This window comes from Lithobates pipiens, unplaced genomic scaffold (genome assembly GCF_037356315.1).
Source record: "Lithobates pipiens isolate NorthernLeopardFrog02 unplaced genomic scaffold, aLitPip1_a1.2 Scaffold_8, whole genome shotgun sequence".
NCBI lineage: Eukaryota > Metazoa > Chordata > Amphibia > Anura > Ranidae > Lithobates > Lithobates pipiens.
In genome coordinates this window covers 568,147,012-568,161,384 of record NW_027507903.1, presented here as the reverse complement: position 1 = coordinate 568,161,384, position 14,373 = coordinate 568,147,012, and the positions used below count along the sequence as shown (strand labels likewise).

Here is a 14,373-nt window from a genome sequence, read left to right as displayed (position 1 = left end):
GTGCCCAGTGGCCTATTTAAAGCTAGCAGCATAAGCCATTAGTTGCTGGATGATCTTCAGCTTCCCCTGTGAGTTCCTGTGATCCTGATATTATTCATGTGTGAAAATTCATGTGCCAGTGCGCATATACGTACGCCAAAGCGCGTGCATGAGCCATTAGTTGCTGGATGAACTTCAGCTTGCCCTGTGAGTTCCTGTGTTCCTGATAGTATTTGATTTCCTGTCCTGACCCGGCTTGACCTGTCTTGTCTGCATCCCTGGCTTTGACCCTTGGTACTTTGACAACAAGGGAATGATTGGAGGTTACAATGGAAAAACAGCTTTGAGGTTTCAGCACTAGGAGTGTGCGGGTCGTTAAAAGGACTTGCATTTCCCATACCGGGAGTCGAACCCGGGCCGCCTGGGTGAAAACCAGGAATCCTAACCGCTAGACCATATGGGAAAACTAGCTGCCGTGTTTTGAGAAAAATAGAGAAAACCAAAGGGAAAAAAAGATGTGCCACCGCCATCAGCTTCCAAGTATGGTGGCCAGCTATGACACACATATCACTTTCACTAATTGGCCTCGTTAGCGCAGCAGGTAGCGAGTCAGTCTCATAATCTGAAGGTCGTGAGTTCGATCCTCACACGGGGCACTACTCTCTAACCATTTTGTGAGCCTTGGGGTCCTTAATCTATGAAAAACACTACTCTTCATCCCTTAGGTCTTGTAGGAAGCCATATGGATGGAAAATTGACCGGAAGATCAAGCTTTCAGTGCTCTTTTGCCTTCCACCATATTCCACCCAGCTAAAATCTTTAGCTCTGCATCCAACAGACCTTGCAAGATACAATGTCTACTCATCCTGGAACAACAGAGGCATTTTCCATCTATGTGACATGCTTCCCTTAGTTTCATCACACAGAAAGAACAAAGCACCGAGGAATTCAAAAGGGCTTTATCAAAGGTGTGGAAAAAAAAGATGATGTCTCTGTCAGAGAATGGTTTGCAGAAGATTGGCACATAGATATTTGCCAATGCAAATGTGTAGAAGAGCGAGAACGGCCGAGAAACTTCATGTGCTAGTACGCATGTGCGTACGCCAAAGCGCACACAATGCGTGACAATTTCTGGTGCCCAGTGGCCTATTTAAAGCTAGCAGCATAAGCCATTAGTTGCTGGATGATCTTCAGCTTCCCCTGTGAGTTCCTGTGATCCTGATATTATGCATGTGTGAAAATTCATGTGCCAGTGCGCATATACGTACGACAAAGCGCGTGCATGAGCCATTAGTTGCTGGATGAACTTCAGCTTGCCCTGTGAGTTCCTGTGTTCCTGATAGTATTTCATTTCCTGTCCTGACCCGGCTTGACCTGTCTTGTCTGCATCCCTGGCTTTGACCCTTGGTACTTTGACAACAAGGGAATGATTGGAGGTTACAATGGAAAAACAGCTTTGAGGTTTCAGCACTAGGAGTGTGCGGGTCGTTAAAAAGACTTGCATTTCCCATACCGGGAGTCGAACCCGGGCCGCCTGGGTGAAAACCAGGAATCCTAACCGCTAGACCATATGGGAAAACTAGCTGCCTTGCTTTGAGAAAAATAGAGAAAACCAAAGGGAAAAAAAGATGTGCCACCGCCATCAGCTTCCAAGTATGGTGGCCAGCTATGACACACATATCACTTTCACTAATTGGCCTCGTTAGCGCAGCAGGTAGCACGTCAGTCTCATAATCTGAAGGTCGTGAGTTTGATCCTCACACGGGGCACTACTCTCTAACCATTTTGTGAGCCTTGGGGTCCTTAATCTATGAAAAACACTACTCTTCATCCCTTAGGTCTTGTAGGAAACCATATGGATGGAACATTGACCGGAAGATCAAGCTTTCAGTGCTCTTTTGCCTTCCACCATATTCCACCCAGCTAAAATCTTTAGCTCTGCATCCAACAGACCTTGCAAGATACAATGTCTACTCATCCTGGAACAACAGAGGCATTTTCCATCTATGTGACATGCTTCCCTTAGTTTCATCACACAGAAAGAACAAAGCACAGAGGAATTCAAAAGGGCTTTTTCAAAGGTGTGGAAAAAAAAGATGATGTCTCTGTCAGAGAATGGTTTGCAGAAGATTGGCACATAGATATTTGCCAATGCAAATGTGCAGAAGAGCGAGAACGGCCGAGAAACTTCATGTGCTAGTACGCATGTGCGTACGCCAAAGCGCACACAATGCGTGACAATTTCTGGTGCCCAGTGGCCTATTTAAAGCTAGCAGCATAAGCCATTAGTTGCTGGATGATCTTCAGCTTCCCCTGTGAGTTCCTGTGATCCTGATATTATTCATGTGTGAAAATTCATGTGCCAGTGCGCATATACGTACGCCAAAGCGCGTGCATGAGCCATTAGTTGCTGGATGAACTTCAGCTTGCCCTGTGAGTTCCTGTGTTCCTGATAGTATTTCATTTCCTGTCCTGACCCGGCTTGACCTGTCTTGTCTGCATCCCTGGCTTTGACCCTTGGTACTTTGACAACAAGGGAATGATTGGAGGTTACAATGGAAAAACAGCTTTGAGGTTTCAGCACTAGGAGTGTGCGGGTCGTTAAAAGGACTTGCATTTCCCATACCGGGAGTCGAACCCAGGCCGCCTGGGGTGAAAACCAGGAATCCTAACCGCCAGACCATATGGGAAAACTAGCTGCCTTGTTTTGAGAAAAATAGAGAAAAATAGAGAAAACCAAAGGGAAAAAAAGATGTGCCACCGCCATCAGCTTCCAAGTATGGTGGCCAGCTATGACACACATATCACATTCACTAATTGGCCTCGTTAGCGCAGCAGGTAGCGCGTCAGTCTCATAATCTGAAGGTCGTGAGTTCGATCCTCACATGGGGCACTACTCTCTAACCATTTTGTGAGCCTTGGGGTCCTTAATCTATGAAAAACACTACTCTTCATCCCTTAGGTCTTGTAGGAAACCATATGGATGGAAAATTGACCGGAAGATCAAGCTTTCAGTGCTCTTTTGCCTTCCACCATATTCCACCCAGCTAAAATCTTTAGCTCTGCATCCAACAGACCTTGCAAGATACAATGTCTACTCATCCTGGAACAACAGAGGCATTTTCCATCTATGTGACATGCTTCCCTTAGTTTCATCACACAGAAAGAACAAAGCACAGAGGAATTCAAAAGGGCTTTTTCAAAGGTGTGGAAAAAAAAGATGATGTCTCTGTCAGAGAATGGTTTGCAGAAGATTGGCACATAGATATTTGCCAATGCAAATGTGCAGAAGAGCGAGAACGGCCGAGAAACTTCATGTGCTAGTACGCATGTGCGTACGCCAAAGCGCACACAATGCGTGACAATTTCTGGTGCCCAGTGGCCTATTTAAAGCTAGCAGCATAAGCCATTAGTTGCTGGATGATCTTCAGCTTCCCCTGTGAGTTCCTGTGATCCTGATATTATTCATGTGTGAAAATTCATGTGCAAGTGCGCATATACGTACGCCAAAGCGCGTGCATGAGCCATTAGTTGCTGGATGAACTTCAGCTTGCCCTGTGAGTTCCTGTGTTCCTGATAGTATTTCATTTCCTGTCCTGACCCGGCTTGACCTGTCTTGTCTGCATCCCTGGCTTTGACCCTTGGTACTTTGACAACAAGGGAATGATTGGAGGTTACAATGGAAAAACAGCTTTGAGGTTTCAGCACTAGGAGTGTGCGGGTCGTTAAAAGGACTTGCATTTCCCATACCGGGAGTCGAACCCGGGCCGCCTGGGTGAAAACCAGGAATCCTAACCGCTAGACCATATGGGAAAACTAGCTGCCGTGTTTTGAGAAAAATAGAGAAAACCAAAGGGAAAAAAAGATGTGCCACCGCCATCAGCTTCCAAGTATGGTGGCCAGCTATGACACACATATCACTTTCACTAATTGGCCTCGTTAGCGCAGCAGGTAGCGAGTCAGTCTCATAATCTGAAGGTCGTGAGTTCGATCCTCACACGGGGCACTACTCTCTAACCATTTTGTGAGCCTTGGGGTCCTTAATCTATGAAAAACACTACTCTTCATCCCTTAGGTCTTGTAGGAAGCCATATGGATGGAAAATTGACCGGAAGATCAAGCTTTCAGTGCTCTTTTGCCTTCCACCATATTCCACCCAGCTAAAATCTTTAGCTCTGCATCCAACAGACCTTGCAAGATACAATGTCTACTTATCCTGGAACAACAGAGGCATTTTCCATCTATGTGACATGCTTCCCTTAGTTTCATCACACAGAAAGAACAAAGCACCGAGGAATTCAAAAGGGCTTTATCAAAGGTGTGGAAAAAAAAGATGATGTCTCTGTCAGAGAATGGTTTGCAGAAGATTGGCACATAGATATTTGCCAATGCAAATGTGTAGAAGAGCGAGAACGGCCGAGAAACTTCATGTGCTAGTACGCATGTGCGTACGCCAAAGCGCACACAATGCGTGACAATTTCTGGTGCCCAGTGGCCTATTTAAAGCTAGCAGCATAAGCCATTAGTTGCTGGATGATCTTCAGCTTCCCCTGTGAGTTCCTGTGATCCTGATATTATGCATGTGTGAAAATTCATGTGCCAGTGCGCATATACGTACGACAAAGCGCGTGCATGAGCCATTAGTTGCTGGATGAACTTCAGCTTGCCCTGTGAGTTCCTGTGTTCCTGATAGTATTTCATTTCCTGTCCTGACCCGGCTTGACCTGTCTTGTCTGCATCCCTGGCTTTGACCCTTGGTACTTTGACAACAAGGGAATGATTGGAGGTTACAATGGAAAAACAGCTTTGAGGTTTCAGCACTAGGAGTGTGCGGGTCGTTAAAAAGACTTGCATTTCCCATACCGGGAGTCGAACCCGGGCCGCCTGGGTGAAAACCAGGAATCCTAACCGCTAGACCATATGGGAAAACTAGCTGCCTTGCTTTGAGAAAAATAGAGAAAACCAAAGGGAAAAAAAGATGTGCCACCGCCATCAGCTTCCAAGTATGGTGGCCAGCTATGACACACATATCACTTTCACTAATTGGCCTCGTTAGCGCAGCAGGTAGCACGTCAGTCTCATAATCTGAAGGTCGTGAGTTTGATCCTCACACGGGGCACTACTCTCTAACCATTTTGTGAGCCTTGGGGTCCTTAATCTATGAAAAACACTACTCTTCATCCCTTAGGTCTTGTAGGAAACCATATGGATGGAACATTGACCGGAAGATCAAGCTTTCAGTGCTCTTTTGCCTTCCACCATATTCCACCCAGCTAAAATCTTTAGCTCTGCATCCAACAGACCTTGCAAGATACAATGTCTACTCATCCTGGAACAACAGAGGCATTTTCCATCTATGTGACATGCTTCCCTTAGTTTCATCACACAGAAAGAACAAAGCACAGAGGAATTCAAAAGGGCTTTTTCAAAGGTGTGGAAAAAAAAGATGATGTCTCTGTCAGAGAATGGTTTGCAGAAGATTGGCACATAGATATTTGCCAATGCAAATGTGCAGAAGAGCGAGAACGGCCGAGAAACTTCATGTGCTAGTACGCATGTGCGTACGCCAAAGCGCACACAATGCGTGACAATTTCTGGTGCCCAGTGGCCTATTTAAAGCTAGCAGCATAAGCCATTAGTTGCTGGATGATCTTCAGCTTCCCCTGTGAGTTCCTGTGATCCTGATATTATTCATGTGTGAAAATTCATGTGCCAGTGCGCATATACGTACGCCAAAGCGCGTGCATGAGCCATTAGTTGCTGGATGAACTTCAGCTTGCCCTGTGAGTTCCTGTGTTCCTGATAGTATTTCATTTCCTGTCCTGACCCGGCTTGACCTGTCTTGTCTGCATCCCTGGCTTTGACCCTTGGTACTTTGACAACAAGGGAATGATTGGAGGTTACAATGGAAAAACAGCTTTGAGGTTTCAGCACTAGGAGTGTGCGGGTCGTTAAAAGGACTTGCATTTCCCATACCGGGAGTCGAACCCAGGCCACCTGGGGTGAAAACCAGGAATCCTAACCGCCAGACCATATGGGAAAACTAGCTGCCTTGTTTTGAGAAAAGTAGAGAAAAATAGAGAAAACCAAAGGGAAAAAAAGATGTGCCACCGCCATCAGCTTCCAAGTATGGTGGCCAGCTATGACACACATATCACATTCACTAATTGGCCTCGTTAGCGCAGCAGGTAGCGCGTCAGTCTCATAATCTGAAGGTCGTGAGTTCGATCCTCACATGGGGCACTACTCTCTAACCATTTTGTGAGCCTTGGGGTCCTTAATCTATGAAAAACACTACTCTTCATCCCTTAGGTCTTGTAGGAAACCATATGGATGGAAAATTGACCGGAAGATCAAGCTTTCAGTGCTCTTTTGCCTTCCACCATATTCCACCCAGCTAAAATCTTTAGCTCTGCATCCAACAGACCTTGCAAGATACAATGTCTACTCATCCTGGAACAACAGAGGCATTTTCCATCTATGTGACATGCTTCCCTTAGTTTCATCACACAGAAAGAACAAAGCACCGAGGAATTCAAAAGGGCTTTTTCAAAGGTGTGGAAAAAAAAGATGATGTCTCTGTCAGAGAATGGTTTGCAGAAGATTGGCACATAGATATTTGCCAATGCAAATGTGCAGAAGAGCGAGAACGGCCGAGAAACTTCATGTGCTAGTACGCATGTGCGTACGCCAAAGCGCACACAATGCGTGACAATTTCTGGTGCCCAGTGGCCTATTTAATGGCATAAGCCATTAGTTGCTGGATGATCTTCAGCTTCCCCTGTGAGTTCCTGTGATCCTGATATTATTCATGTGTGAAAATTCATGTGCCAGTGCGCATATACGTACGCCAAAGCGCGTGCATGAGCCATTAGTTGCTGGATGAACTTCAGCTTGCCCTGTGAGTTCCTGTGTTCCTGATAGTATTTCATTTCCTGTCCTGACCCGGCTTGACCTGTCTTGTCTGCATCCCTGGCTTTGACCCTTGGTACTTTGACAACAAGGGAATGATTGGAGGTTACAATGGAAAAACAGCTTTAAGGTTTCAGCACTAGGAGTGTGCGGGTCGTTAAAAGGACTTGCATTTCCCATACCGGGAGTCGAACCCGGGCCGCCTGGGTGAAAACCAGGAATCCTAACCGCTACACCATATGGGAAAACTAGCTGCCTTGTTTTGAGAAAAATAGAGAAAACCAAAGGGAAAAAAAGATGTGCCACCGCCATCAGCTTCCAAGTATGGTGGCCAGCTATGACACACATATCACATTCACTAATTGGCCTCGTTAGCGCAGCAGGTAGCGCGTCAGTCTCATAATCTGAAGGTCGTGAGTTCGATCCTCACATGGGGCACTACTCTCTAACCATTTTGTGAGCCTTGGGGTCCTTAATCTATGAAAAACACTACTCTTCATCCCTTAGGTCTTGTAGGAAACCATATGGATGGAAAATTGACCGGAAGATCAAGCTTTCAGTGCTCTTTTGCCTTCCACCATATTCCACCCAGCTAAAATCTTTAGCTCTGCATCCAACAGACCTTGCAAGATACAATGTCTACTCATCCTGGAACAACAGAGGCATTTTCCATCTATGTGACATGCTTCCCTTAGTTTCATCACACAGAAAGAACAAAGCACAGAGGAATTCAAAAGGGCTTTTTCAAAGGTGTGGAAAAAAAAGATGATGTCTCTGTCAGAGAATGGTTTGCAGAAGATTGGCACATAGATATTTGCCAATGCAAATGTGTAGAAGAGCGAGAACGGCCGAGAAACTTCATGTGCTAGTACGCATGTGCGTACGCCAAAGCGCACACAATGCGTGACAATTTCTGGTGCCCAGTGGCCTATTTAAAGCTAGCAGCATAAGCCATTAGTTGCTGGATGATCTTCAGCTTCCCCTGTGAGTTCCTGTGATCCTGATATTATGCATGTGTGAAAATTCATGTGCCAGTGCGCATATACGTACGCCAAAGCGCGTGCATGAGCCATTAGTTGCTGGATGAACTTCAGCTTGCCCTGTGAGTTCCTGTGTTCCTGATAGTATTTCTTTTCCTGTCCTGACCCGGCTTGACCTGTCTTGTCTGCATCCCTGGCTTTGACCCTTGGTACTTTGACAACAAGGGAATGATTGGAGGTTACAATGGAAAAACAGCTTTGAGGTTTCAGCACTAGGAGTGTGCGGGTCGTTAAAAAGACTTGCATTTCCCATACCGGGAGTCGAACCCGGGCCGCCTGGGTGAAAACCAGGAATCCTAACCGCTAGACCATATGGGAAAACTAGCTGCCTTGCTTTGAGAAAAATAGAGAAAACCAAAGGGAAAAAAAGATGTGCCACCGCCATCAGCTTCCAAGTATGGTGGCCAGCTATGACACACATATCACTTTCACTAATTGGCCTCGTTAGCGCAGCAGGTAGCACGTCAGTCTCATAATCTGAAGGTCGTGAGTTTGATCCTCACACGGGGCACTACTCTCTAACCATTTTGTGAGCCTTGGGGTCCTTAATCTATGAAAAACACTACTCTTCATCCCTTAGGTCTTGTAGGAAACCATATGGATGGAACATTGACCGGAAGATCAAGCTTTCAGTGCTCTTTTGCCTTCCACCATATTCCACCCAGCTAAAATCTTTAGCTCTGCATCCAACAGACCTTGCAAGATACAATGTCTACTCATCCTGGAACAACAGAGGCATTTTCCATCTATGTGACATGCTTCCCTTAGTTTCATCACACAGAAAGAACAAAGCACAGAGGAATTCAAAAGGGCTTTTTCAAAGGTGTGGAAAAAAAAGATGATGTCTCTGTCAGAGAATGGTTTGCAGAAGATTGGCACATAGATATTTGCCAATGCAAATGTGCAGAAGAGCGAGAACGGCCGAGAAACTTCATGTGCTAGTACGCATGTGCGTACGCCAAAGCGCACACAATGCGTGACAATTTCTGGTGCCCAGTGGCCTATTTAAAGCTAGCAGCATAAGCCATTAGTTGCTGGATGATCTTCAGCTTCCCCTGTGAGTTCCTGTGATCCTGATATTATTCATGTGTGAAAATTCATGTGCCAGTGCGCATATACGTACGCCAAAGCGCGTGCATGAGCCATTAGTTGCTGGATGAACTTCAGCTTGCCCTGTGAGTTCCTGTGTTCCTGATAGTATTTCATTTCCTGTCCTGACCCGGCTTGACCTGTCTTGTCTGCATCCCTGGCTTTGACCCTTGGTACTTTGACAACAAGGGAATGATTGGAGGTTACAATGGAAAAACAGCTTTGAGGTTTCAGCACTAGGAGTGTGCGGGTCGTTAAAAGGACTTGCATTTCCCATACCGGGAGTCGAACCCAGGCCACCTGGGGTGAAAACCAGGAATCCTAACCGCCAGACCATATGGGAAAACTAGCTGCCTTGTTTTGAGAAAAGTAGAGAAAAATAGAGAAAACCAAAGGGAAAAAAAGATGTGCCACCGCCATCAGCTTCCAAGTATGGTGGCCAGCTATGACACACATATCACATTCACTAATTGGCCTCGTTAGCGCAGCAGGTAGCGCGTCAGTCTCATAATCTGAAGGTCGTGAGTTCGATCCTCACATGGGGCACTACTCTCTAACCATTTTGTGAGCCTTGGGGTCCTTAATCTATGAAAAACACTACTCTTCATCCCTTAGGTCTTGTAGGAAACCATATGGATGGAAAATTGACCGGAAGATCAAGCTTTCAGTGCTCTTTTGCCTTCCACCATATTCCACCCAGCTAAAATCTTTAGCTCTGCATCCAACAGACCTTGCAAGATACAATGTCTACTCATCCTGGAACAACAGAGGCATTTTCCATCTATGTGACATGCTTCCCTTAGTTTCATCACACAGAAAGAACAAAGCACCGAGGAATTCAAAAGGGCTTTTTCAAAGGTGTGGAAAAAAAAGATGATGTCTCTGTCAGAGAATGGTTTGCAGAAGATTGGCACATAGATATTTGCCAATGCAAATGTGCAGAAGAGCGAGAACGGCCGAGAAACTTCATGTGCTAGTACGCATGTGCGTACGCCAAAGCGCACACAATGCGTGACAATTTCTGGTGCCCAGTGGCCTATTTAATGGCATAAGCCATTAGTTGCTGGATGATCTTCAGCTTCCCCTGTGAGTTCCTGTGATCCTGATATTATTCATGTGTGAAAATTCATGTGCCAGTGCGCATATACGTACGCCAAAGCGCGTGCATGAGCCATTAGTTGCTGGATGAACTTCAGCTTGCCCTGTGAGTTCCTGTGTTCCTGATAGTATTTCATTTCCTGTCCTGACCCGGCTTGACCTGTCTTGTCTGCATCCCTGGCTTTGACCCTTGGTACTTTGACAACAAGGGAATGATTGGAGGTTACAATGGAAAAACAGCTTTAAGGTTTCAGCACTAGGAGTGTGCGGGTCGTTAAAAGGACTTGCATTTCCCATACCGGGAGTCGAACCCGGGCCGCCTGGGTGAAAACCAGGAATCCTAACCGCTACACCATATGGGAAAACTAGCTGCCTTGTTTTGAGAAAAATAGAGAAAACCAAAGGGAAAAAAAGATGTGCCACCGCCATCAGCTTCCAAGTATGGTGGCCAGCTATGACACACATATCACATTCACTAATTGGCCTCGTTAGCGCAGCAGGTAGCGCGTCAGTCTCATAATCTGAAGGTCGTGAGTTCGATCCTCACATGGGGCACTACTCTCTAACCATTTTGTGAGCCTTGGGGTCCTTAATCTATGAAAAACACTACTCTTCATCCCTTAGGTCTTGTAGGAAACCATATGGATGGAAAATTGACCGGAAGATCAAGCTTTCAGTGCTCTTTTGCCTTCCACCATATTCCACCCAGCTAAAATCTTTAGCTCTGCATCCAACAGACCTTGCAAGATACAATGTCTACTCATCCTGGAACAACAGAGGCATTTTCCATCTATGTGACATGCTTCCCTTAGTTTCATCACACAGAAAGAACAAAGCACAGAGGAATTCAAAAGGGCTTTTTCAAAGGTGTGGAAAAAAAAGATGATGTCTCTGTCAGAGAATGGTTTGCAGAAGATTGGCACATAGATATTTGCCAATGCAAATGTGTAGAAGAGCGAGAACGGCCGAGAAACTTCATGTGCTAGTACGCATGTGCGTACGCCAAAGCGCACACAATGCGTGACAATTTCTGGTGCCCAGTGGCCTATTTAAAGCTAGCAGCATAAGCCATTAGTTGCTGGATGATCTTCAGCTTCCCCTGTGAGTTCCTGTGATCCTGATATTATGCATGTGTGAAAATTCATGTGCCAGTGCGCATATACGTACGCCAAAGCGCGTGCATGAGCCATTAGTTGCTGGATGAACTTCAGCTTGCCCTGTGAGTTCCTGTGTTCCTGATAGTATTTCTTTTCCTGTCCTGACCCGGCTTGACCTGTCTTGTCTGCATCCCTGGCTTTGACCCTTGGTACTTTGACAACAAGGGAATGATTGGAGGTTACAATGGAAAAACAGCTTTGAGGTTTCAGCACTAGGAGTGTGCGGGTCGTTAAAAAGACTTGCATTTCCCATACCGGGAGTCGAACCCGGGCCGCCTGGGTGAAAACCAGGAATCCTAACCGCTAGACCATATGGGAAAACTAGCTGCCTTGCTTTGAGAAAAATAGAGAAAACCAAAGGGAAAAAAAGATGTGCCACCGCCATCAGCTTCCAAGTATGGTGGCCAGCTATGACACACATATCACTTTCACTAATTGGCCTCGTTAGCGCAGCAGGTAGCACGTCAGTCTCATAATCTGAAGGTCGTGAGTTTGATCCTCACACGGGGCACTACTCTCTAACCATTTTGTGAGCCTTGGGGTCCTTAATCTATGAAAAACACTACTCTTCATCCCTTAGGTCTTGTAGGAAACCATATGGATGGAACATTGACCGGAAGATCAAGCTTTCAGTGCTCTTTTGCCTTCCACCATATTCCACCCAGCTAAAATCTTTAGCTCTGCATCCAACAGACCTTGCAAGATACAATGTCTACTCATCCTGGAACAACAGAGGCATTTTCCATCTATGTGACATGCTTCCCTTAGTTTCATCACACAGAAAGAACAAAGCACAGAGGAATTCAAAAGGGCTTTTTCAAAGGTGTGGAAAAAAAAGATGATGTCTCTGTCAGAGAATGGTTTGCAGAAGATTGGCACATAGATATTTGCCAATGCAAATGTGCAGAAGAGCGAGAACGGCCGAGAAACTTCATGTGCTAGTACGCATGTGCGTACGCCAAAGCGCACACAATGCGTGACAATTTCTGGTGCCCAGTGGCCTATTTAAAGCTAGCAGCATAAGCCATTAGTTGCTGGATGATCTTCAGCTTCCCCTGTGAGTTCCTGTGATCCTGATATTATTCATGTGTGAAAATTCATGTGCCAGTGCGCATATACGTACGCCAAAGCGCGTGCATGAGCCATTAGTTGCTGGATGAACTTCAGCTTGCCCTGTGAGTTCCTGTGTTCCTGATAGTATTTCATTTCCTGTCCTGACCCGGCTTGACCTGTCTTGTCTGCATCCCTGGCTTTGACCCTTGGTACTTTGACAACAAGGGAATGATTGGAGGTTACAATGGAAAAACAGCTTTGAGGTTTCAGCACTAGGAGTGTGCGGGTCGTTAAAAGGACTTGCATTTCCCATACCGGGAGTCGAACCCGGGCCGCCTGGGTGAAAACCAGGAATCCTAACCGCTAGACCATATGGGAAAACTAGCTGCCGTGTTTTGAGAAAAATAGAGAAAACCAAAGGGAAAAAAAGATGTGCCACCGCCATCAGCTTCCAAGTATGGTGGCCAGCTATGACACACATATCACTTTCACTAATTGGCCTCGTTAGCGCAGCAGGTAGCACGACAGTCTCATAATCTGAAGGTCGTGAGTTTGATCCTCACACGGGGCACTACTCTCTAACCATTTTGTGAGCCTTGGGGTCCTTAATCTATGAAAAACACTACTCTTCATCCCTTAGGTCTTGTAGGAAACCATATGGATGGAACATTGACCGGAAGATCAAGCTTTCAGTGCTCTTTTGCCTTCCACCATATTCCACCCAGCTAAAATCTTTAGCTCTGCATCCAACAGACCTTGCAAGATACAATGTCTACTCATCCTGGAACAACAGAGGCATTTTCCATCTATGTGACATGCTTCCCTTAGTTTCATCACACAGAAAGAACAAAGCACAGAGGAATTCAAAAGGGCTTTTTCAAAGGTGTGGAAAAAAAAGATGATGTCTCTGTCAGAGAATGGTTTGCAGAAGATTGGCACATAGATATTTGCCAATGCAAATGTGCAGAAGAGCAAGAACGGCCGAGAAACTTCATGTGCTAGTACGCATGTGCGTACGCCAAAGCGCACACAATGCGTGACAATTTCTGGTGCCCAGTGGCCTATTTAAAGCTAGCAGCATAAGCCATTAGTTGCTGGATGATCTTCAGCTTCCCCTGTGAGTTCCTGTGATCCTGATATTATTCATGTGTGAAAATTCATGTGCCAGTGCGCATATACGTACGCCAAAGCGCGTGCATGAGCCATTAGTTGCTGGATGAACTTCAGCTTGCCCTGTGAGTTCCTGTGTTCCTGATAGTATTTCATTTCCTGTCCTGACCCGGCTTGACCTGTCTTGTCTGCATCCCTGGCTTTGACCCTTGGTACTTTGACAACAAGGGAATGATTGGAGGTTACAATGGAAAAACAGCTTTAAGGTTTCAGCACTAGGAGTGTGCGGGTCGTTAAAAGGACTTGCATTTCCCATACCGGGAGTCGAACCCGGGCCGCCTGGGTGAAAACCAGGAATCCTAACCGCTACACCATATGGGAAAACTAGCTGCCTTGTTTTGAGAAAAATAGAGAAAACCAAAGGGAAAAAAAGATGTGCCACCGCCATCAGCTTCCAAGTATGGTGGCCAGCTATGACACACATATCACATTCACTAATTGGCCTCGTTAGCGCAGCAGGTAGCGCGTCAGTCTCATAATCTGAAGGTCGTGAGTTCGATCCTCACATGGGGCACTACTCTCTAACCATTTTGTGAGCCTTGGGGTCCTTAATCTATGAAAAACACTACTCTTCATCCCTTAGGTCTTGTAGGAAACCATATGGATGGAAAATTGACCGGAAGATCAAGCTTTCAGTGCTCTTTTGCCTTCCACCATATTCCACCCAGCTAAAATCTTTAGCTCTGCATCCAACAGACCTTGCAAGATACAATGTCTACTCATCCTGGAACAACAGAGGCATTTTCCATCTATGTGACATGCTTCCCTTAGTTTCATCACACAGAAAGAACAAAGCACAGAGGAATTCAAAAGGGCTTTTTCAAAGGTGTGGAAAAAAAAGATGATGTCTCTGTCAGAGAATGGTTTGCAGAAGA

The 14,373-nt window shown here is 45.8% G+C and overlaps 7 non-coding genes across 7 annotated transcripts; all 7 read right to left on the bottom strand.

Annotated features, from left to right (window-relative positions):
- Positions 1–370: 370 nt before the first annotated feature.
- On the bottom strand, positions 371–442 carry TRNAE-UUC (transfer RNA glutamic acid (anticodon UUC)). The gene has a single exon. It is a non-coding gene; the product is annotated as a tRNA-Glu (tRNA).
- A 1,041-nt stretch (positions 443–1,483) lies between these two features.
- TRNAE-UUC (transfer RNA glutamic acid (anticodon UUC)) lies at positions 1,484–1,555 on the bottom strand. Its single transcript has one exon. It is a non-coding gene; the product is annotated as a tRNA-Glu (tRNA).
- A 2,165-nt stretch (positions 1,556–3,720) lies between these two features.
- TRNAE-UUC (transfer RNA glutamic acid (anticodon UUC)) lies at positions 3,721–3,792 on the bottom strand. Its single transcript has one exon. It is a non-coding gene; the product is annotated as a tRNA-Glu (tRNA).
- Positions 3,793–4,833: 1,041 nt separating this feature from the next.
- On the bottom strand, positions 4,834–4,905 carry TRNAE-UUC (transfer RNA glutamic acid (anticodon UUC)). Its single transcript has one exon. It is a non-coding gene; the product is annotated as a tRNA-Glu (tRNA).
- A 3,272-nt stretch (positions 4,906–8,177) lies between these two features.
- Positions 8,178–8,249, bottom strand: TRNAE-UUC (transfer RNA glutamic acid (anticodon UUC)). Its single transcript has one exon. It is a non-coding gene; the product is annotated as a tRNA-Glu (tRNA).
- Positions 8,250–11,521: 3,272 nt separating this feature from the next.
- Positions 11,522–11,593, bottom strand: TRNAE-UUC (transfer RNA glutamic acid (anticodon UUC)). Its single transcript has one exon. It is a non-coding gene; the product is annotated as a tRNA-Glu (tRNA).
- Positions 11,594–12,634: 1,041 nt separating this feature from the next.
- TRNAE-UUC (transfer RNA glutamic acid (anticodon UUC)) lies at positions 12,635–12,706 on the bottom strand. The gene has a single exon. It is a non-coding gene; the product is annotated as a tRNA-Glu (tRNA).
- Between the last annotated feature and the right edge of the window lie 1,667 nt (positions 12,707–14,373).